General features: G+C 44.1%; 1 protein-coding gene and 1 pseudogene across 11 annotated transcripts in view; both read right to left on the bottom strand.

Moving 5' to 3' along the window:
* The window catches only part of PTPRM (protein tyrosine phosphatase receptor type M), a 649,319-nt gene that overhangs the window by 330,005 nt on the left and 295,113 nt on the right, over window positions 1-24,201 (bottom strand). The window lies entirely within an intron of this gene.
* On the bottom strand, window positions 66-7,292 carry LOC145534823 (large ribosomal subunit protein uL1 pseudogene; annotated as a pseudogene).

Raw genomic sequence — 24,201 nt, 5'->3', positions numbered from 1 at the left:
ATCTGAAATACCACCCACACATCTCAGGAAGGGTTCTTTCTTACATAATTCCTACAAGTTATGGGTTTCTTTTTTTTTTTTTTGATGGTTTAGTATGGTTTATTAAGCTGTGCCTTAGTACAGATGCTGGGGCTTGCCCATGGTGCTCTTAATGTACAAGGCCCTGATGTTTTGCCAATTTTTCTTGAGCAATGACACCAGGAAGTTGACAGCTAAGTGGATGTTGTACACAGGCTCATCATCTGTCATCTTCACGTGGCCAACAGCCACTGCCAGACCCAGCACCTTCTTCATCTGGAACTTGATCGTGGACTTTACTTCATCAACTTTGGCCCCCATGTTCTCACTGTGGGTCAGCAAGGAAGGGAACTTGCCAGCCTTGTTCAGGCCTGGGCCCAGGATTCGGGGGATCTGCTTGATCAGAGACTCTGAAGCCAAAAAGGCATCATATTTCTTGGCCAGCTTCTTGACCAGTTTCTTATTCTTGTTGAGTTTCTTCAGCACATTGATGTCCATATACACAGCCTTGGCCTCATCACAATGCTGCTGGTCCCCAAGACACATACGGAGAACTTGGGGTGGGGAGTGGATTTAAGCCTGACGGTGCCCGAGAAACGTTTGTCCTTCTGAGGGTCATAGTTCTTCAGGCTGATCTGAAGCTCCACCGTCTCCAAAAACTTCCTGCGCTTGTGCTGGTTCCCGTGCAGGACTTCCTGCATCGCCTCATAGAGGGTGTCGCAAGAGACTTTGCTGCTTATGGTTCCCTATGCAGTGATAACTGGAAAAGAGCAGTTATGGGCTTCTTATGCACATCCCATGAATTATGATCCTTGACACATTCACTGCTCATGTTTTCCTGGGAACCAGGAACCACATGGACCACCAGCAAAAGCCTTAAGTGTCAAACTAATGGGCACAAGTTCTCCTGAATCGGGCATCGAAAACCTTACAACTGAACCAAACCAAAGATGTCCTCTCTAAAATAAGAAGGGGCCTGCTACTGAAAAATATAAATCTACCCGGTCAGCTGGCTCCTTTCTGGAAGAAGAATTATTGGCCGCAAGGATATTAATGAAATTAAGACTCTGAGATTCTATTATGTGTTGTGGCCTTGCAAACAATCATTTCTGTTTTAATAATTCTGAAGGCTGCCTTAGATTTTCCTCTATTTCCTTCCTCCCTCCCTCCTTTCCTTTTTCTTTCCCTCCCAGTCATGAGCCATCTTTCAGTGACACAGAATAGTAACTCCATTAACATGACTACTAAAGTCACTGTGTGTGCGTGCGTGCTCAGTCAAGTCCAACTCTTAGTGACCTCATGGACTGTAGCCTGCCAGGCTCCTCTGTCCATGGGATTTTCCAGGCAACAATACTGGAGTGGGTTGCCATTCCCTTCTCCAGGGGATCTTCCCAACCTCATCTCTGCTTCTCCTGCTATTGGCAGGTGGATTGTTTACCTCTTAGCCACCTGGGAAGTCCCACTAAAGTCACTACAATCCTCAAATGGTTAAAATCGTGTGTTGCTGGAATAAAACCTACACCCTTATTTACATTATTCCTCACTTTAAAATGGTGACACATGGACACTGTATTTTGCTTTCATAGTGGGTGGGGTGAGAAGGGTTTTTTTAAAGGGGATTTTTAGAATAAAATTTCCCCAGTGCTTTCATGATATTCTCCTTGAAGTGAGGGCCTAAGCAGAAAAATAGATTAGGAATCTCATTCAGGGTTTGTTTGTTTTTTGGTTTTTTTTTTTGAGACTATATTGATATTAACTGTAAGAGGAGAAATTTACTCTTATGAGTAATTGGAGTGTGTGAGTTACACTCCATTATATGAGGTCAGTAATATTCAAGCAAAGCAGAAGCTTAATCTGAGTCATTTCCACAAGGCCTCCGTCAGCTGCAACAGTCATTCATGTAAGAAACCATTCAAGACACCCACCGTAAAGCTTGGCACACTGAGAAGTGCTCCTGCCCCCAGTGCCCAGCCATCATTAGCACACATGGAACTGGACTGACATGAACACAGAGAGGGCAAACAACCTATGAAGAGGCAGGAGGCACTCCTCCGACTAGGTGATGGTTGTAGACTGCCCACATGAGCCTCCTGGGGTTTACCCTCCAGGGTGGAAGGCTCATACCTTTTCTCTGCATCAGTGCTAGCCAGCACTGCCGACCTTCTGTGGAGAACTGCAGAATCCTAAAAATAAACCAAGTGAAATTTTTAACCCTAAAATAGTTTGGCTGTACGGAGAAAACATTTTACATTCGTATTTTTTAATGCTTATATAAGCAGTTATCAGTCAAAACTATCGCCATTGAAGTCATTGGCTGCACAGGGATCTACATGTGACATTATTCAAAAAAGTTACTATAGTTCTTCCTTATTAGGAAACCAAGAAAGCTGGCTGCCATGAACCATCTAGAAAATTAAGCTAAACACAGGCAGCACACACACAATCATACATGCAATTTATCATGCTGCTGATATGTGAAGGCTCTGGTGGTCTTTGAATGACACTTAGTGTTGGAATAGATGTGAAAGGTCTATATTCCAGGAGGTGAGATCAGGAGAAAATACCATCTTATAAGTTATGAAGGAGGAGACAGTGTGGGGGTGGGGAGGGAGGGACTGAGAGTGCCAGTGGTGGGAGTAACACAGAAATGCAGCTTCCATACTCTGGGCATGAAATTTAACTTCATACAAAGGGTAGAAGTGAATGAAGCCAACAATAAAAGTGCTGACCAACATATACATGGCCAATAGGCACGTGTAAAGATGCTAACATCGCTAATCATCAGGGAAATGCAAATCAAACCCCCAGTATCACCCCCTGTCTGTTAGGACAACCATCGTCAAAAAGAAAAGAGATGACAAGTGTTAGCAAGGATCTGGAGAAGAGGAAAACTCATGCAATGTTGGTGGGAATGTAAGTGGTGCAACCACTATGGAGAATAGCATGCAGATTCCTCAAAAATCTTAAAACTAATGTACGATCCAACAATGCTGCTTCCAGGGAGAGATCCAAAGGAAACGAAAACCACATCTTGAAGATCTGCACCCCTGTGTTCACTGATGCCTTATCCACAATGATCATAATATGGAAACAACCCAAGTATCCATCAATGGATAAATGGACAAAGGGGATATGATATAATACAATGGAGTATCATTCAACCATGAGAAAGAACAGAATGCTGCCACTTACGATAACATAGATGAACCTTGAGGGCATTATACTAAGTGAAATCAGCCAAGCAGAGAAAGACAAATACAGCATGGGATCACTTACACATGAAATCGAAAAAAAAATGTCGAACTCATAGAAAGAGTAGCTACCAGAGACTGCAGGGCTGGGAAAACAGGGAGATGGTGTTAAAAGAGTATAAACTTTCAGCAATAAGATGAATAATATCTGAGGACCTAATGTAAAACATGTGGACTATAGTTGATAACAGTGTGCTGTTTAGTTGAAATTTGCTAAAAGAGTAGAACCTGCATGTTCTTAACAACAACAACAAAAAAGATAAATACATAATGGGTATGTTAATTAACCAGCTGGAGGGAATCCTTTCACAACACATAAATATATCAAATTACTGTGACGCATACTTCAATTGGGAGAAGGCAATGGCACCCCACTCCAGTACTCTTGCCTGGACAATCCCATGGATGGAGGAGCCTGGTAGGCTGCAGTCCATGGGGTCGCTAAGAGTCGGACACGACTGAGCAACTTAACTTTCACTTTTCACTTTCATGCATTGGAGAAGGAAGTGGCAACCCACTCCAGTATTCTTGCCTGGAGAATCCCAGGGATGGTGGAGCCTGGTGGGCTGCCGTCTGTGGGGTCGCACAGAGTCGGACACGACTAATGCGACTTAGCAGCAGCAGCATACTTCAAATATCTTACAATTTTTCATGTCAATTATGCCTCAATAAAACTGAAATTAGCCATTAAAAAACCCCCAAATTTTGCCATTTGCAGGATCATGGATGGACTTGGATGGCATTAGGCTAAGAAAAATGTCAGATGGCAAAAGGTAAATACTGTATGATGTTGCTTATATGTGGAATCTAAAAAATACAACAAACTAGTGTATATAATATAAAAGCAGCAGACTCAAAGAGAGCAAACTAGTGGTTACCAGTGGGGAGGGGGAAGGGCAGCCTAGAGGTGGGCGAGAGAGAGGTACAAAGTATCAGGAGTAACAAACGCTCAAGGGTGTACTGTACCACATGGGGAATAGAGCCAGCATTCTGTAATAACTGTGAATGGAAGGTAACCTTTAAAAAATTGCACAAAAATAAACAATGAAAAAGGAATTAAGCTTGTGAGTGCACAAAAATTTGTCAAGATTAGTTTGATCTCCTTGCTGTCCAAGAGACTCTCAAGAGTCTTCTCCAACACTACAATTGGAAAGTATTGATTCTTCAGTACTCAGCCTTCTTTATGATCCAACTCTCACATTCGTACATGATTGCTGGAAAAACCACAGCTTTGACTATATGGACCTCTGTTGATGATAAAAATCACAAGTAAGCAAAACAAGCTCAGATTTCAGCCAAGACTGCTAGCCTTTGGCACCCTACCCAGGGTCCAGCAGGCTGCTGCCACATACTAGAGAACATTCATTGTTTCCTGACCCTTTGTTTGCAATTAGGCTAAGTTAGTTCTATCAGCTAACAGTTCTCTCAACTGGCTGTTATTATAACCATAATTATAATAATAAACTTAATGACCACCAAACGAAATCCTGCCACTGGTGGCTGTGTGTCTGCTGCGATCCAGAGAGAAACCAGGGGCTCTATATTAAACTGGGCTTCTCAGCAGTCCGATGGGTAGAAACTATTTCTAATTCCATTTGATGGATTAGGAAACTAAGGCCTTGCCTGGTCCAACATGTTCAAGTCAGGGCTCGGGGAATGTTCCCAGTATAGGGACAAAGAATCCATATTTTCTGCATGGGGCCAGAGCATATAGATTTTATGCTCTGTGGACCAGTTTCTGCTGCAACTACTCAGTCTGGCCTTTAAAGCCCAAAGACAGACAATATGGAAAGGAATATGTGTGGCTGTGTTCAGATAAAACTTTACTCATGGGCACTGGAGTTTCAATTTACATAATTTCATGTGCCACAAGATATCATTGTCTTCTTCATCTTTTTTTTCAACCACTAGAGGATTCTCAGACCACACAAAGTTGGGGGCAGCCTGGCTTTGGCCCGTGAACTGCAGTTTACTGATCCCTAGTCAAGATGATCCATGAAATTAAGTGGCAGAGCCCAAATTTAAAGCGGACACTGTGCCCCTTCCTGTAGGCTTAAAAGTAGAAGCTACTAAAACCATTACTTCCATCTGGTCTATGACATGCATTCCTTTCCAAGACTGCTAGCCCAGATATGAACTAATACTAACATATATGATAATAATAATTATTATAAACAGTACAGAGTGAACTTTCAACTTATTTAAATCCAATAAATATTAATTGAATATCTATTGATAACATTCTCTTCTCTAGGGTATCTTCCTGACCCAAGGATTGAACCCAGGTTTCCTGCATTGCAGACAGATTCTTTACCATCTGAGCCAATAGGGAAGCCAATAGCCAATGTATATAGCCATAGGCAATGTATATAAAAATATCTAAGAAAAGGTATCATTTTCTCTAATCTTCAGATATTAGTTATGGTCATTTACTCTGTAGCTGATTTTCTTCATGCTTCCGTTCAACTCAACCTTCAACCCCAAATTTTCTGGGTCTTATATCTAACTTGTATCAGAAATTCTTAAAACCTGAACAGATACTTTTATGTGCATGTTCACAGCAGTTGGAAACAACTCAGATGTCCTTCAACAGATGAATTAATAAATGCAGTCTATATAAAAAGTGGATATTATTTAGCCATAGAAATGAATGAAATTTTGATTTTGCTACAACAAGGATGGGCCTTTAAAACATTATGCTTAGTGAAATAAGTCAGACACAGAAGGACAAATATTGTATGCTTCCACTTATATGAAGCACTTAGAACAAGTCGAATGAGACAGTAAACAGTAGAATTTGCCAGGGGCTGGGAGGAGGGGAGAAGTAGGGGCTGTTGTTTAATGGTACAGAGTTTTAGTTGGGGGTAATTTTACCACAATAAACATTTTTGTAAAAAAGGCCTTACTAGGGGTTCCTATGACATTCCTTTTAATAAAAATTAGAACTCTTCTATTCATTCTATTCAAACCATAAACTAATGAACAGATTGCATCTATTTTCCTAAAAATTTCAGATCATCAGAAGAATCTCTAGATCAATTTTCTTTTCAAACACATATTTGCTTTTCAGAACATCAAAGAAGAGGGAGAAGTTTTTGTTTACTTAACATCTTAGAATAAAATAAATCAATAAACACTGTGAACAAAAAGAGACCAATCATAGCAGTGTACACTCGGCAAATGTGGTTTTTAATCTTCTAGGATATGTTTTTTAAAAAGAGATAGTTCTATAGTAACAAGAGTGTTAAATGCACTTTCTTTTCTTGGGTGTATCTAAACCAGGTAAAGTAGAAATCAGAACATCACCCGGGTTGATTTCAACACCAGCCCTTGCTGTGCCCTGGCACCCCATGCCTCACCCTTTGTCCACGGAGAATCACTGACACGGCTGTTGGCTGCAGGATTTGCAAATCGGCTACATGATGACATGACGATGACGAGAAGACAGCCAAGGAAGAATCATGCTCCTCCCTCCCCGGTCACTGGGGCTCACGTCTATCACATACGAAGCATTTGGAGGTGAGACCTTATGCCGTTAACAATGTAAGAACAACCAAAGACAGCAAATGTTCTCCACTTGTTCCTGTAGCAGTGGTGTAACCAGCCTCACAGACTCTCCTGCTCACCGCCGCCTCAAGCTTCCTCTAATAATCATCAAAGAATAAACCTCATAAAGTCATATTTCAACACAGCCAGACAAGGGTTTTCACAAACTTTTACACATTTCTCAAGAGACATACTGTGGGGAGAAGGGAAATAAAGACAGATTTGGGGGTACGGTCATAGTCTGAAAGACTCGTGTCTCACCAACGGTCTCCATATTGGGGGTACTGACTGTATTTGATGTTTAGGGCTGCCATAGCAACGTACCACTGACAGGGTGGCCTGAATAACAGATTTGTATTTTTTCACAGTCCTGGAGGCCGGAGAGTTTAAGATCAAGGTGTCAGCAGTGTTGGGTCTCCTGGGGCCACCTTCCCGGGCCAGTGGACAGCCGTCTTCTCCGTGTCCCCACGTGGCCATTCCTCTAGGTGTACCTGTGTCCTAATCTCCTCTTCTCATAAGGACATCAGTCATATTAGATCAGGGCCCAACCTAATGATCTCGCTTTACTTTAATTACTTCTTTAAAGACTCTTCTCCAAATACTGTCACTTTCTGAAGACTGGGGGTTAGGATTCCAACATGAATTTGGGGAGAAGACAGTTCAGTCCATGACACCAACTCAGAAGGTCACTATAAATGCACGTGTATAAAGCTGTTTTCTGAGTTTAATAATATTTGCTCATTTTGGACTACCCCAGTCCACACCTACCCTCTGTACTTACTCACTCCCACACTTGACTGAATCTCTAGGGAACCAGCTTCATTCAGGAGCCTCAGTCAAGGGTGGGCACCTGCTGTTCCCGATGTTGGGTCTGAACCTCCTGACCCTACCTGGCCGGCTCCTTCCGGCAGGGGATGGGAAACACTGCCTGGCCAGGGCCACCCTCAGACACGTAAGTGCCACTGTGTTTCTCTGCGTTGCTCTAAGAATGGACCCGAACCACAGAATGGAAAGCCTTCCCAGGAGACCAGGTATATGAAAGTCAGGGATCTGCTTTTCTCTATCCTGAGAAAAGGAAAACACATTTCAAAAACCCTACCAACAGCTTTGATTCCAGGAGTCTAAGGCTGAGCTAAGCTTCTGTAAACCTGGTTAAAAGGTGGTGAGGACTCTCTTCTAGGAGATCTGCTATCATGTTCATTTCAAGTTCTGATAACCTCTCTAGAATGTGAACAAAGTCTCGAGCCCCACTGGTTTGACACAGGGCCCTCCTTTTATCTTCCAACTTCAAAGTATAATTTGGAAATATAAGCTGACTTTCTCATGGATTCTGAAGGTTCTGTTCCATCAAGGACAATGGGCTGATGCTTTCAGGAATGAGTCCCAGACTCTGAACAAACTTTGTTGGCATCCATACTTTCCCCCGGATGGTGGAAGGACTGCAAGTATTCTGGAGCCCACCTGGCCCCTGGACGCTGAGGGAATTTATTCTTCAGACAGTAAGCAGGATGGTGGACTGTCTAAGGAGTCTCTAGACATTTGCATCAATTTGATTTTTTTTTTTAGGTCCTCGGCCATGAAGCAGGTGGGCCAGACCAGAAAGAGAGCAATTCAGAGTCAGACGCAGGTGGGACTGTAGCCTGGTTCTGTGTGACCATTGACCCCTCAGATCCTCAGCTCCCTGATTTGGAAAATGAGGAGACTGTTATCCACCTCACGGTCATCTGGGGGATGAGGTGAGACAAGGCATGTGGCCTTAGCTTACAAACTATAGAGCACTAAATGGGGGGCGGGGGGGTCAGTAGGGCATCTTTCTAGATTCTTCCACGACTACATTTCTGTGTTTAAAACCACACGGTAGTGGATGGACCTAGACAGTGATTGTTACACTGAGTGAAGTAAGTCAGACAGAGAAGGAGAAATGTCATATGACACCCTTTATATGTGGAATTTGAAAAGAAATGATACAAGTGAACATACCTACAGAACAGACTCACAGACTTAGAGAACAAACTTATGGTTGCCGGCAGAGGTGGGGAAAGGATGGGGGAAGGGAGAGTTAGGGAGTTTGGGATGGACATGTACACACAGCTGTATTTAGGACCTCTTGTACAGCAGAGGGAACTCTGCTCGATGTTACCTGGCAGCCTGGATGGGAGTTTGTGGGAGAATGGATACATGCATATGTACAGCTGAGGCTGAGTCCTTCACTGTTCACCTGAAACTATCACAACATTGTTAATCAGCTATACCCCAATACAAAAGAAAAGGTTAAAAAAATACCCAGGGGCCCCAAGGTGTGGGACTCCTTCCTATCCTGACCTTATTCAAAGACTATTCTGTAAGGAATTCGGGAACACATTGCTTTCTAGACCCCACTGCATTCTTAAAATTTACATTTTTATTCATCAAGTTAACAATATTTCAAGGCAAATTGACTGCCTACCAACCTTGATGGTGCCGATTTAGTACTATGGATGAAAATCTCAAATGTCTCCTGCTCTTTGGCATTAAATAGTGGGTGGAAATGGAGCTTTTATTGACAGTTTTACTACTCTATTTTACCACCTTACGTTTTTATGTGACAGAAAGGCAGCTAAACATGCATTAAATAGGCACTGAGGTAACCTGATAATGGCTTCCCCAGATTCTGTTCTCCAAGGAGGCTGGTGCCAGAGAGGGCATGAAAAAGTGTTAACAGGAGAAAGGAGCCTGACGTGGAGGGGATGGGAGGAAGCAGGAGCCATTCTACCAACGTCCGGAGCATCCGTGGGCCCTCATGGGTGCCAGGCACTGGTGTCAGAGCCTGAAGAGAACTAAGTCTGCATTGTGTCCTTTTTCTCCAGCAGTCACGACAGAGCCAGAGATGGAAAGCGAGTTCTGAGGACCTGAGACAAACGTCGCAATAAAGACAGCGTCTTATTGCAGATTGGTCCATGTCAGTGTCTCACCAAGGACACGGCTAGGACACTGGCTGCATGAGGAACAGACCAGGCCTCACGGTTCCCGCACACAGAGGGTGAGCTAAGCATTTGACAAGCATAAAGGAGAGGAGGAAAGGCATTTCTGAGCCCGGGGAACAACAGGTAGAAAGGCACAGAGGTGTGATGGAGAAGCCTGGATGACGTGCTTGGGGAGGTGGGCGAGGTCCGAGGTGACTGAAACATAAGCTTCCAGGAGGAGCTGGCCGGGGGCGGGGGTCCTGAAGGTGAAGACCCCCACAGGCCTCCCTAAAGCCCCTGATTATAATAACCCCCGCCTCAGGACACTATGTACTTGACACTCGTTTGTACTCAAGCACTGGGAAGGGCAGCTGCTCCCCGGGGGGACACGGGCAGCTCGGGGAGGGGAGGGAGGGATCAGTACATGAAGAACGGGAGGCTTGCAGGGGGCATCAGATTGATGACCACACTCTGATGCAGCTGCTTCTGGAGGGAAAACCCTATCACTCGCTGCTCATTAGGTGCCAATCCAGACCCTGAGTCACATGGACTCGTCCACTAAACGTCTGCTGAGGGCCACCAGGCAGACGCTGTGTGCACATCAGTGGACAAGACAGAGGTTCATCCTGAAGACTTGAGGCTTCCCATGTAGCCCAGAGACCAGACTGTTTGAAAATAACCCCACGGGAACACGTGGTTCCCTCGCCCAAAGCCCAGAGCTGAGGGCAAGCCCCAGGGAGGGGACCCGCTGGGGAAGCGAGGGTGGCAGGGGTCCCACGTCCACGGTCCTTCCAGGCAGGAAGAGGCAGCTTTTGGTGAGGCAGCACGGAGCAGGGGAGCTGATGACGAGGAGGCCAGAGCTGGACTGAGGGCAGGGGAGCCAGTCTTCACTCCTGCTCCCTGAGGGTCCCCCTGGCCGCACTGCCAATGAGGACAGAACACACTGTCTTCCTGGAGCTCACAGTCCAGAGGAGGGAGGGACAACAACACACAAAACCAGCAGCGGGTGGGTCAGACGTGAGGGGTGGAGAGAGATGAAGCCAGGGTTAAGTTTAGGGGAGACTGAGCGCTCAGTTGCTTCAGTTGTATCTGACTCTTTGCCACTCTGTGGACCGTAGCCCTCCAGGCTTCTCTGTCCATGGGATGAGGTAAGACAAGGGATGTGGCCTCAGCCAGCTCAGAGAGGGGCCCCTCCAAGGGGCTGCCTGCTGGACACCCTCACCTAGATGTCTGGGCGTCTCCAGCTCTGCACCCTTAAAACGCAACTGCACGTCTTCCTCTTCCCCGCAGACTTCTCTCTCTTACCCCTCCCCTTGGATAAATGTTTCTCTGCCTGTGTCCCTGAGGTCAGTAAAGAATTCCACGAGCTGCCCACTCCTTCCAGCCAGAAACCTGTGACTCACCCTTGCCTCTTTCCACTGCTTCACCCTCTGCAGGGAGCCAGTCGTGACATCCTCTCCATCCTTGGTCCTAGAAGCCCCGGGTTCAGCAGCTTTACCTAGGTTATCTGCACAGTGGCTGCCCCAGCGTCAGCCCTCATCCCCAGGCTCTTTGTGAAGTCCTTCTCATTCATCATCCCAGGTGTCCTTCGCTCCCCTCCAGAGTCTCTCTGTCCTATAGTTAGAGATCTTTCTAAAGTCCAGTGTGATCATACAAGTCTAAGCAATAGTGGAAAGACAGTAAAATACAAACTCCTTACTCTGCCCCAGGTGGCGCTAGTGGTGAAGAATCCGCCTGCCAGTGCAGGAGACGTAAGAGATGCGGGTTCCAGCCCTGGGTCAGGAAGATCCCCGGCAGGAGGGCATGGCAACCCACTCCAGAATTCTTGCCTAGAGAATTCCATGGACAGAGGAGCCTGGCGGGTGGGCTACAGGCCATCAGGTCCCAAAGAGTTGGACGTGATTGAGTGCCTGAGTGCACAACCTCTACTGCTGATTTCTTCAGTAGTCATTCTCAGACACTGCAGGGTTCTCAGAAGGTTTGTGTGTTTTCTAGACTTAGACATGAGCGGCCAGAGAAGGAAGCCACGACAGTGTGGGGCGGGTGTCAACGATTTCCTCTGTGGTTGGGTCCCGATTGTCTGCAGAAGTCATCTCTGGCCTCACTTCTGCTTTCACTTTGGCCACAGCGAGAGCTTCAATAACCACCGTGGGATTAAAGACCCGGCTTAGAGATAGGTCACCCAGGTAACATTCAATTTTCTCTGCCACAGGCCTAGGGCTCAGCAAATACACAGGTGCAGAGCCCAGAGTCATGTTCTGTCAGCTTCAGTGGAGAAGCTCTGCTTGATGAAATTTGCTAAAGGCCATTCTGAGGTGGAGAGATGTGTCTTTGTTCTCAAAAAATGATGAAACCTGATTGGAATTTATATGAAAGATGACTGTCATCTGCTTGCAGACTCCTTGTAGCAGTCAATATCCTAAAGTCACTATTAGAATAGAAACCTGTTTAATAATTGAAGTTGAGAAGTGATCAGTGTGCTAGAAGGGTTATGAATACTACTGACAAAATATAAAAGAGTTACGATCTCACGATACTACAAAGAAATTCTTTCCAAAGAGAGGAAGATGCAAGCTACCACGTAAAAACAAAACAGGCTCTACCAACATACACCTAGTAAGTGAAAAAAATGGCCCTGCTGATGTTCCAGAGCTTAACTGAGGGCAAAGCCACCACCTTGCTAAGTCTGCACATTCTATTGGCTACAAGGTGTATTTATTTATTTATTTATTTTTTTATAAATTTATTTATTTTAGTTGAGGGCTAATTACTTTACAATATTGTAATAGTTTTTGCCATACATTGACATGAATCAGCCATGGGTTTACATGTGTTCCCCTTCCTGGATCCCCCACCCACCTCCCTCCCCATCCCATCCCTCTGGGTCATCCCATTGCCCCGGCCCTGAGCCCTTGTCTCATGCATCGAACATGGAATGGTGTTCTGTTTCACATATGATAATATACATGTTTCTTCTTTGAAGAAATGTCTGTTTAGTTCTTTGGCCCATTTTTTTATTGGGTCGTCCATTTTTCTGGAATTCAGCTGCAGAAGTTGCTTGTATATTTTTGAGATTAATTGTTTGTCTGTTGCTTCATTTGCTATTATTTTCTCCCATTCTGAAGGCTGTCTTTTCACCTTGTTTATAGTTTCCTTTGCTGTGCAAAAGCTTTTAATTTTAATTAGGTCCCATTTGTTTATTTTTGCTTTTATTTCCAATATTCTGGGAGGTGGGACATGGAGGATCCTGCTGTGATTTATGTCGGAGAGTGTTTTGCCTATGTTTTCCTCTAGGAGTTTTATAGTTTCTGGTCTTAAGATGTATTTAATATCTGTGGTCAAACAGATCCCCACTTGATAATTTAAAATGCATTAGCACCCGACCTCAGAATTGCAGTGACGAGAAAACACACAAATCGAGAAACAAGAGAAAAGGCCAACTAATCTCATTTTGCAGTTCTTAGGAGAATTAGAGCTAAATGACCCTGGTTGATATTGATCTGCTATCCTCTGAGCATCTCTCCATGCTGAATCAACGGGTCAGGCTACAGCTATACGCTCTATACAACAGCCACACCTCTCGGTTTATGTCAATTCTGTTTCTCTCTTGAAATGAGAAATTCTTATCTACACCAGGACTGTGGGCTGTCCTTACAGAGCCAAGTGCCGTAGTGAGAGGCAAAGCAAAGTGTGCTGACCAACCAAGGGCTGGCTCGGAGAGCCACATCTGCAGCTATGCAGTTGTGCAAGCAGACTCACTGTGCACTTGTGCAAACAGACTGGTGGTACACTTGCGCAGACTCACCATGCATGTGTGTAAACAGACTTATTGTGCACTCATACAAGTTGCTTTGCTTATCCAGGGCTCAATTTCCTACTCCTCAAAATGTAGGAGTCAGAGGATGTTATAAAGAGCAACGTTTCTTTTCTTCTAAGTATATACTGTTAAGAACTTTGAAGAGTGACATTTTACCCACCTTTCACATTAGCAAGTTACCGGCCCCAGTTTCATGGATGTTAGCAGAAGACAGGAGATTCCTGGGTCAGAAACAGAGGACTTCACTACTGACAACACAGGAAGTAGCTTGAGCATAAAGCTCATCACATCACACTTTGTCCCCAAAGTTTCATGAGGGCAACAGCGAGGGTCCAAGCTGTGCTGCACATAGTAGGTCTGTGTTACACCTGTGGGACCCTGAGCTCAGGGAACCCAAAATTCTTACTTGGGTGAAAGCACACCTGTCTGCCCTTCACTCCAGAGGTAGGCACTGCCTTCATTATACTGAACCAATTTGATCCATGGGTTGCGAAGATCCCCTGGAGAAGGGAATGGCTACTGACTCCAGTATTCTTGCCTGGAGAACTCCATGGACAGAGGAGCCTGGCAGGCTATAGTCCACGGGATCACAAAGAGTCAGACACGACTGAGAGCGACTAACAGCATAGCATGTCTCAGGATAATAAATAGCTACTGGTAAGGATGAGGGAAAGATACATAAATACTGCACTAGTCTCCAGCCACTAGAGACATGTTCAGAGAGTACTGATCAATGTGAAATCAAATTGCAGAAACCCACGAACAACGTGCTCTTCCCTGGTTAGAAAGAGGAAGTAACAGACCTGGGACATAGACTGATATTTATATGTGCAAATGGGTAGAGATAGAAATGTGCAAAGGTAAACACCCAAGTATTATTCCCAGGAAAGGAATTGAAAGATGAGGAAATCCATGACCTTCTTCACTATATATTTCTATATATTTTGCCTTCTTATATGGTATCTCTGGCTTCAGTAGTTAAAACAGATCATGAAAAAGCTATAAACATTAACAAATAAGATGTTAGGTATGATGAATTCACAATCCATCTTAAGAGTGATAGAGTCTAGCTAATGAATAGTAAATAACAATATATAACACCTAACAGAAATATATATATATGTTAATATTTGTATTTTTCTACTGCTAATATATGCTAGAAAGAGTTTTCAATGCCAGCTATAAATCCATGTCTAGAGTCAGTTGTTTAGATCTGTAAGAAAGAAATACTGCTATTTGGTCAACAGAAATATTTTACCTGAATAGTTATATTACTTATTTTACTCTTTCTACAAAGGTAATAACATGGATAGAAGACCAGCAGTTTTGATCTCAAACAGTTCTATTATCTTTCTTATTTTAATAATAGGTATAACCATGCTTCCTAATAAAATTGCTGGTATTTGTAGTTTTAATTTCATTTATATGCATTATTCATTTTTAAAGCTTTCTATTCACTTGCAATTTATTCTAATAGGTAATGCAATTACCGGTTCTTTATATTCTTAACATTAATTTAGAAAAATATTATCCAAACAAAGGAATGTGTTTGAGCCTCATAAACTAAAATTTTGACATTTCATCAAGCTTTCATAATCCATTGTTACCACTCTGCAAGTTTTAGCTCTCATGTAACTTCTTATTAATTTAGTTTTTAAGCACGAGCAGGATTTTCCTCACAGATGAAGTAGAAAAGTTCTAATTGGAGCCCAAATGTAGCTGAGTCTGTTCCCATGAGTTCTAACCACATGAACAGGGACACATGAGATGGGAGCTGGTATAAGAAGAGGAGGATGAATCTAAGCCTCCCAGGCAAGATGAACAGAAGCACACAGGACCTATGAGATCAAAGACAGCATCCATCTACTTCCCAGTTCATGAAATCGGACTTGCTGCACTCGAGGCACAAACCCAGAGCAAACCTGATGAGTTAAGGCCTGCGGGAACTTTTCCTGAAATGTCCTGAAGACAAAGGCGATTGTGAGACTAGTCCTTTCAGGTCTTCATTCGGTCATGGGCTCAGAAAAAAGGTAAGTCTGTCTCAGAAGCACTCCAGAGAGGAAGAGTGTACCTGTGCAACTCAGTCCCTTAGTCCACGGCATCAGGACCCACCTACGTCCCTTAGTCCACGGCATCAGGACCCACCTCAGTCCCTTGGTCCAAGGCATCAGGACCCACCTCAGTCCCTTGGTCCACGGCATCAGGACCCACCTACGTCCGTTAGTCCACGGCATCAGGACCCACCTCAGTCCCTTGGTCCAAGGCATCAGGACCCACCTACGTCCCTTAGTCCACGGCATCAGGACCCACCTACGTCCCTTGGTCCACGGCATCAGGACTCACCTCAGTCCCTTGGTCCAAGGCATCAGGACCCACCTCAGTCCCTTGGTCCACGGCATCAGGACCCACCTCCGTCCGTTAGTCCACGGCATCAGGACCCACCTCAGTCCCTTAGTCCACGGCATCAGGACCCACCTACGTCCCTTAGTCCACGGCATCAGGACCCACCTCAGTCCCTTAGTCCACGGCATCAGGACCCACCTCAGTCCCTTAGTCCACAGAACCAGGACCCACATCTCCAATCTCAATCCTGACCACAGGCATGTTTCTCTAGGACAGCAGAGCCCCTCTCATAGAGACCAATGCCATCAGAGCACCGCACCTGGTCAAGACACATGGAACATGGCATGGAAGAGTTTTGAGGTTTTTTTTTTTTTAGCATCAAATGGCCCATCAGAAGCATGGCCTGGGGAAGCTGCAGCCGCTGACTGATAATCTCCAGATCCTTCTCCTAATTTCTCTGCCTCCTCAGTTTATTCAAAGCCACACAGGGAGCTGCCTACAAAGACATCAACCTCACACCAGAAGTTCCATGAGCGATGCTTACTCTTTACAGACAAGGGATCTGCTCAACACCTTCTAGAACCATCAAGGCACTTAGGAGTGGCTGAGACAGGATGCGGACTCTGAAAGCAACCACCTCCATCTGTCTGGCTTTTCTAGCATGCTTAGTCACTCGGTCATGTCCGACTCTTTTTCGATCCCATAGACTGTAGCCCACCAGGCTCCTCTGTCTGTGAGATTTCCAGGCAAGAATACTAGAGTGGGTTGCCATTACCTTCTCCAGGGAATCTTCCCAACCCAGGAATCAAACTTGCATTTCCTGAGTCTCCTGCATTGCAGGCAGATTCTTTACCCACTAAGCCATTGGGTATAAGTAGCAGCCGAAGCTGGCTTCTCTAGAAGCCTTTCCAAACCCCTCACACAGAATTGCTCCAGAAGTTATAATCCTACCTCCTCCCCGGCCATGGCCTTAGGGCTCAGACTTCCCTGGTGGCTCAGACAGTAAAGAATCCGCCTGCAATGTGGGAGACCCAGGTCCAATCCCTGGGTCAGAAAGATCCCCTGGAGGAGGAAATGGCAACCCACTCCAGGATTCTTTCCTTGGAGAATCCCCATGGACAGAGGAGCCTGGTGGGCAAGAGTCCATGGGGTCGCAAAGAGTCAGACACGACTGAGCAGTTAACACACGTAGACACTGGAAAGTGCTGACTCAGTGTTTCAAGGCAGGGTTGAGGTTTGGATATTACAGCCTGTGGGGCATAAAGACCTGTACAGAACGGACTGAATATATTATAATAAAAAAGGTGCAATGATACTGCTGTGTTCTAGTCCTCACCCAATTGCAACACACTGCCCAAAGCCATATATTTATATCTGCAGTCTAATAGGGTAGATACTTTTTATACCCTTTCAATGTTTATCATTAAGAAAGGTTCTTAAATGGTTTAATGTGTTAGAAATGCATTAAAAAAAACCTGTTGCCCTTTGGCAGAACTGTTTTAGAATTAGAATTAGCACACGTTAATTTTTCTTTCCCTGGTAAATAAACTTAAATTAAAAATAAATTGTGTTCCATTCGATGAGGCCTTGGCCTGTATTCATTCTGAATCTCAGCCATTGCCAGGTCTCAGTTGGGCTCCCATCTGCCCCAGTGCCCTTGGATCATCCTTGTGGGTCCAAATACGTGTTGTGGCGCCAGCAACAGTTTTGTAGAAAAGAGACAAATCTGCCCCCCCACCTTGATTTAGGACGAAAACAAAACAAGTTTTGGCAGAGTTTTAATTCAGATCAAACCCATTCCAACTGGAACGTCTGTTTTGCTCCCACAGAAGGAACTAAGAATAATAAAGAGACACAGAGAGGTCGGCCTTCAGTGGATGCAGGTAGCAGTTTGGGTTTCACACAAAGCCCTCCTGCCGAGAACCTCATCACTGTTCAGTTCCCATATGGGAGTCCAACTCAACAGTATTTAGGATGACTGGGTCTGACATACACACACTACTCTATAAACAGATAACTAATAAGGACCTGTTGAACAGCACAGGGAACTCTATTCAGTACCCTGTAGTGACCTATATGGGCAAAGAATCTAAAAAAAGAGTGGATATATGTATATGTATAACTGATTCACTTTGCTATACAACTGAAATGAATGCAACATTGCAAATCAACCAGACTGAAATAAAAATTAAAAATAAAATATAAAAGGAGTCACGTCTGTGTCACATTTGGCAACCGCAGTGAAATTAATACCTCAAAACCGACATTAACCTAAATCTCCTGAGATTTAGACTAGGGCTGGTAGCACAGAGTATGTTGCCATGTAAAGTAGGTTAAAGATGGTCTCAAGGGGCTTCCCTGGTGGTTCAGTGGTAAAGAATCCACCTGCCAATACAGGAGACACAGGAGATGTGGGTTCGATCCCTGGTCCAGGAAGATCCCGCATGTCTCGGAGCAACTAAGCCCATGCACCACAACTACTGAGTCTGAGTGTCTGCAGCCTGTTCTCCACAACAAGAGAAGCCACCGAAATTAGAGGCCTGAACACCGCAACTGGAGAGTAGTCCCCACTTGCCACAACTAGAGAAAATCTGTGCGCAGCAACAAAGATTCAGCACAATCAAAACAAACAAACAAAAATTATTTAATTAATTTAAAAAATTTTTTTAAAAAGATGGTCTCAGGGTCCCTGGTAAAACACATCTTGAAACATTAACCTGCGATCAGCACAACATCCTCACGGTCAGGGATGCGGGGCCTCTGCTCTGAGGGACACCCTGCTCACGCCTGTAGGTTGTCATCCAAGCACGTGGCAAGGGCACAGGAGAGTTACACAAACACATCTGTTCCGGGGCAACAGGACAACCGCCATCACAAAGAACAGGAGATGCAGAAAAGTGCACCCCGCAACAGGGTGAGCACACACCCACTTTCACAGGCCACAGGGCACTGGAAGGTGAAGTGGCCTTAAGTGATGAAAAGCATGGCCCACCTCTCCTGTCACTGCAGGTAGGACAGACAAGGCAGCTTTGACTGCTTTGATCCAAGCCCCTGAGTGGAACAAAAATGCAATTTCATGTAACACACATTCGAACTTCTTATTACAGTTACGGAAAAGGCTCCCAGCTAGGCATGTGTGAAACAAATACACACCTCTCTGTGAATATAAAATGTACACTCCCTTATTCATTTACATGATTTTTTTAAACCTTCCAATTTCTTATCTCACTCATTATTCTCGACAAACAGAAGGCTGCCTGTTGGTGGGTGGCTATACTATCCTGACACATCTCTTATATACACCCTTGAAGTCTCTGAAGACACAGAAGTACTATCTGCTCTAGGAGCATGAGTTCCCAAGTCAGAAAGATAAAATGTTTTTAAACTTTGAGGATTACTCATTGAAAACCAATGTAATTGCTTAAAGTCTCAAAGTGGTTTTCAAAGAATCACATAAACTATACACTACACAACACTGTCAGAGTAATTACAGACGTGTATACACTACACAGCATTGTCAGAGTAACTACAGAGGTGCAATCGCACATGCTATAATATGGATGGACCTGGCAGACACTGCACTAGGTGAATGCACCAGACACAAAAGACAGATTCTGTATGATTCCACTTACATGAGGAACCTGGAGTCGTCAAACTCATAGAGGCAGAAATGGGGGTTTTCAGGGACTGGGGAGTGAAGGTAAGAGGTAGGGACTTTCAGTTTTGCAAAATGAAAAACTCCTGGAGGTTGGTTGGGAAAACAGAACACTATTGAACTATAAATATAAATGGTTTAAGATGGTAAATTTTATGTTACATTATTTTGGCACAATTAAAACTAAAAATAATAGAAAAATTTGACCTTTCTGTTCTTTATTCCTTTCTGTATTTCCCTTCATAGCATTTATTGTATTATATGTATGTGTGTATACTATATATATATGTACATGAGCTTGCCTGGTGGCCCAGATGGTAAAGAATCTGCCTGCAATACAGGAGACATGGGTTTGATCCCTGGGTCAGGAAAATCCCCTGGAGGAGAGAATAGCTACTCACTCCAGTATTCTTGCCTAGAGAATTTCATGGGCAGAGGAGCCTGGCAGGCTACAGTCCATGAGGTTGCAAAGAGTTGGACAAAACTGAGCAACTAACACACACATACACACACATAAGAACATATATACATAACTTATATATTTATTGCCTGAACACCTCTTCCCTCCAGTTCCCTCAAATACATCAGCTCTGAAGGTCACATCTAGTCTTGTTGCTCTGCTCTCAAGACCTGGGACAGTGCTTTGCAAATATGGATGCTTAATAAATTATCATATGCATAAAATTTTTAAACAATGCAATCATTCTCTGTTTTAAAATAATTTTAGTTATACTAACTCTAAAGAATATATTTCAGTTCAGTTTTCTTTTTAACTCCTACCATCTTAATTTTTAAATCATTAGTTTATCATCATCCTGCTTTAACTCCTGGGGGCAGTTATTAGCAAGCCACTTAACCACAGTTAAACAATAACCAGGATACATACAAAGCAATATCCTCAAATAAAACACTTAAAAAGTCCACTGTGAGAATCAAGCTAACAGCATCTCCTGTTTCTCTTTTTCAAGGAGCTCCCAGCTAATGATTTGTGATATACAGGCTGCACATAATTATAAGAATATAAGATATAACAGAAAATACAAACTAAATTGCATTTTGCTCCACTGGATACTGAAATAATTTCAGCTCTCCGAGGTTTCCCAACTCTAACTGAATGGCAAGGTTGGAAAATAACTAGATGTGTGTATAAATCTTGAAACTAGCTCTTGAAAATAATCATTTTTAATATCCCATGTAGGCTGAGGATTTGCTCATCTCTAAAATACTTTCACAGATAATGTCTAAACTGATCTTCAAAAACATCTTAGATATGATCTGGGCAGGTGTCAACAGTGCCTATTTGGAGAATCAGAGAAGAACAGTGATTTGATCAAGGTCACACACGCAGAGCCTGTGCATACATTTGAAAATAATTTTGGGAAGCATCAGAAAGCAAGAGGTCTGGCAGTGTGCTCCCCTACAATTCTTGAAAGAAATCTGGCAGGTGATGAAACCGCATCTACACGCCACACGTGAAAATCAATGTTGGCGCACAGAGACGGGCCGTAAACAGTGACCATTTTATTTCAATGCAAGAAACGAAATACGGTTTTGTGGCTGTCACCGCAGTGGGATAGGACGGGCCTCATGGGTGCACCACAGAAATGAAAACAGTTTGTCCAAAAGAAACAGATTTAATAGAAAAAAAAAAAGTGAGAGAATGACGTCTGGCATGGAAGCAACACCCAACTGCAAGGGATTCTCTGAGCCCAAATATAAACAGAATCCTTCCGATTTTTGACTTACCAGATTAGGTTATCCAGGGCAAGGAAATCAGGTTGCCAACATCTACTTCTTTTGAATGAAAATGCTAAAAGATAATTTTTTTCACTGGCAGTTAACTTGTATTGACTACTTGCTATGTGTCAGGTTCTGTCCTAGGCACCTCACATGTATTGTCTCCTAAGGCTTCACAACCACATTAGGAGATAGGAGATGCCCACTGTTAGGATCACCCCTGTTTCACAGATAAGGTGACAGAAACTCAGAGAAGGTCTGAATTCTTCCCAAGGTCACGTGTCTAGCTCCAGGCAGAGCCAGGACTCAAATCCTGGCAGCCTGGTCTCAGAGCCTGAATTCTCACCTGCTGACTCCAGCTCCAGAAACCACAAGCATTTCATGAAAGTGATACTTTAGCACAAAAACTGCTACCCTAAGACTCAGTGTTTCCCTACTTCTGCTCAGGCTTTTGCAAATGTCATCAGAGACCTCTGTTGGCCAGCAGAGCACCGCTTGATAAACATGATTATGGAGAATTTCATCAAGGATGAAATAAAAAAGTAAACTCAGAGGTTTTCAAGCTAGAACACACTGGATCATTTCATTAAAAGAAACCATAGAATCTTCACGTGGAAGAGGCCTCCAGGTTCAGCCAGCTCAATCCTTTCATGAATACAGAATCTCCTTTTGCAACGCCAGGTTCTGCCTGAACCCAATGGCCACTGGAAACTCCCTGGTCATGACTTAGCTCTTGTCAAATGTGCAGACATCCTGCTCCTCTCCATCATCAGTCTCAATTCTTCCAGCATTCCTCAATGGTTGCACGAAGTTCAGAGCATTTCCTGTCCAGGGTGCATTCCCGTGAGTTCACCCTGTTCTGTGTTCTCTCTCTTTTAAAATGAGTGATAATAGCTGACCTGCTACAACATGGGCATTTGTTTTCTTAATGCAATCTATGCTTACATTAGGGACTTTTTTTTTGGGGGGGGGTGTTGTTTTGTTGTTGTTCAGCCACTAAGTCGTGTCTGATGCTGTGCAACCCCATGGACTGCAGCAAACCAGGCTTCCTGGTCCTTCATTATCTCCCCGAGTTTGCTCACACTCATGTCCAGTGAGTTGGTGATGCTATCTAACCATCTCATCATCCTCTGCCACCCTCTTCTCCTTTTGCCTTCAATCTTGCCCAGCATCAGGGTCTTCACAACAGGTGGCCAAAGTAATGGAGCTTCAGGTTCAGCAATCAGTCCTTAACCAATGACTATCCAGGGTTGATTTCCTTTAGGATTGACTGGTTTAATCTTCTTGCTGTCCAAGGGACTCTCAAGAGTCTTCTCCAGCACCACCTTTCACTTGGGGGGAGATGAGGGCAAGGCAATAGCACTACAGAATGACTAATACAATATGGACCATACTGTATATTCACACACATTTACACCTAATCCTCAATCTCTTTTTTTTATGTACTGCCACTAAATTTTATTTCTCTAATTCTGGACACATAGTCTTGGCCTTTTAAACCACCTAGGATGAATGTTCAGTTATTCCTACTACCTGTCACCCTCTTAGATTCATCCACTGATTATGCCCAGTCAAGGCCATTTTCCATCTTCCACCTGCTTTGCAGAATGCTCAGCATCTCTCTCAGGTTATGAGGTCCATGACTTGCTCTTTCTGAGCCTTACATGCTGGTGAACCACCTGAGGAAGAGGAGGGGACCGCTAGCACTCCTCTCAGTCTAGAGTCTTCCTTCTTTTTACTCTGTCCTGTGCACCACCATCCCACACAGCTCACCAGAGCAGTCAGCAAGCTCTCCTGCAGATTTTCTCAAAAGCCTCAGATCAAGAAAGGGTGAAGCTGTATTCCTTTGACAGTAGAAGGCTCATTCAAAATCCCTTTGCTCACCTACCTGGCATCTTCCCCTCTTATTTCTAGCTTTGACTCTCTCAACTAACATTTCTATTCCCTAAGGTTGACTTGCTCAACCATAGCTTTTTCAAAAAATGTTCAATACCCATGCAGGAGACACGCCTGCAACAGTGAACATGGTGGGTTGCAAATGGTAAGAGGAAAAAGCTTGCTTCAGAAAGCTTGACTTTCTTGCTTAAGAGAGGTTAAAACTTTAAGGCACAGGGCTGGCATGCAAATATCCATTCGGAACTGGTTTCAATGTATTTAGAAGGGCTGACAACCTATTATGAAAGGCTCTACATGTATACATTACTTGGCAGTAACAAAAAGGCTTCTTGAAAACAGAGACACAGGCCTTAGGTTTAGGGGAAATGTAGATAATAATCATGTCAATACATGAAATATACAGACACAAAGTCAGGAGAAAAGACAAAAGAACAGAACTAAAAACATGAGGTGGGTGGGGTTGTCAGTGAATGGGATCCTAACCTTCTTCTGGAGAGAAAGGAAGACTGACTAGCACCATGGCCCCCAAGCAGGATTCCTTCAAATAACGGTGAAGTCAGAGAACACAAACTTATTGCTCAAGGAGCAGGTGTGGAGGAAAGCAGACCACAAAGGATTCCATTTCCTAATCTCTAGGAAGGGGGTCGGCTTCCCTGGTAGCTCAGTGGTAAAGAATCCGCCTGCCAATGCCTGCCTAATGCAGGAGATATAGGTTCAGTCCTTGGGTCGGGAAGATCCCCTGGAGAAGGGAATGGTAACCCACTCCAGTGTTCTTGCCTGGGAAATCCCATGGACAGAGGAGCCTGGCAGGCTACAGTCCACGGGGTCACAAAGAGTTGGACACAACTTAGTGACTAAACAACAACAACAACAAGGAAGGGGGTCACAGTCTCGACTCCAGAGACTTCACAGTTCAGTTCAGTCGCTCAGTCGTGTCCGACTATTTGCGACCCCATGAATTGCAGCACGCCAGGCCTCTCTGTCCATCACCAACTC

The sequence above is a fragment of the Giraffa tippelskirchi genome, chromosome 14 (assembly GCF_054371585.1).
Source record: "Giraffa tippelskirchi isolate mGirTip1 chromosome 14, T2T-mGirTip1v1.2.pri, whole genome shotgun sequence".
Taxonomy (NCBI): domain Eukaryota; kingdom Metazoa; phylum Chordata; class Mammalia; order Artiodactyla; family Giraffidae; genus Giraffa; species Giraffa tippelskirchi.
This window is presented reverse-complemented; position numbering and strand designations above follow the sequence as displayed.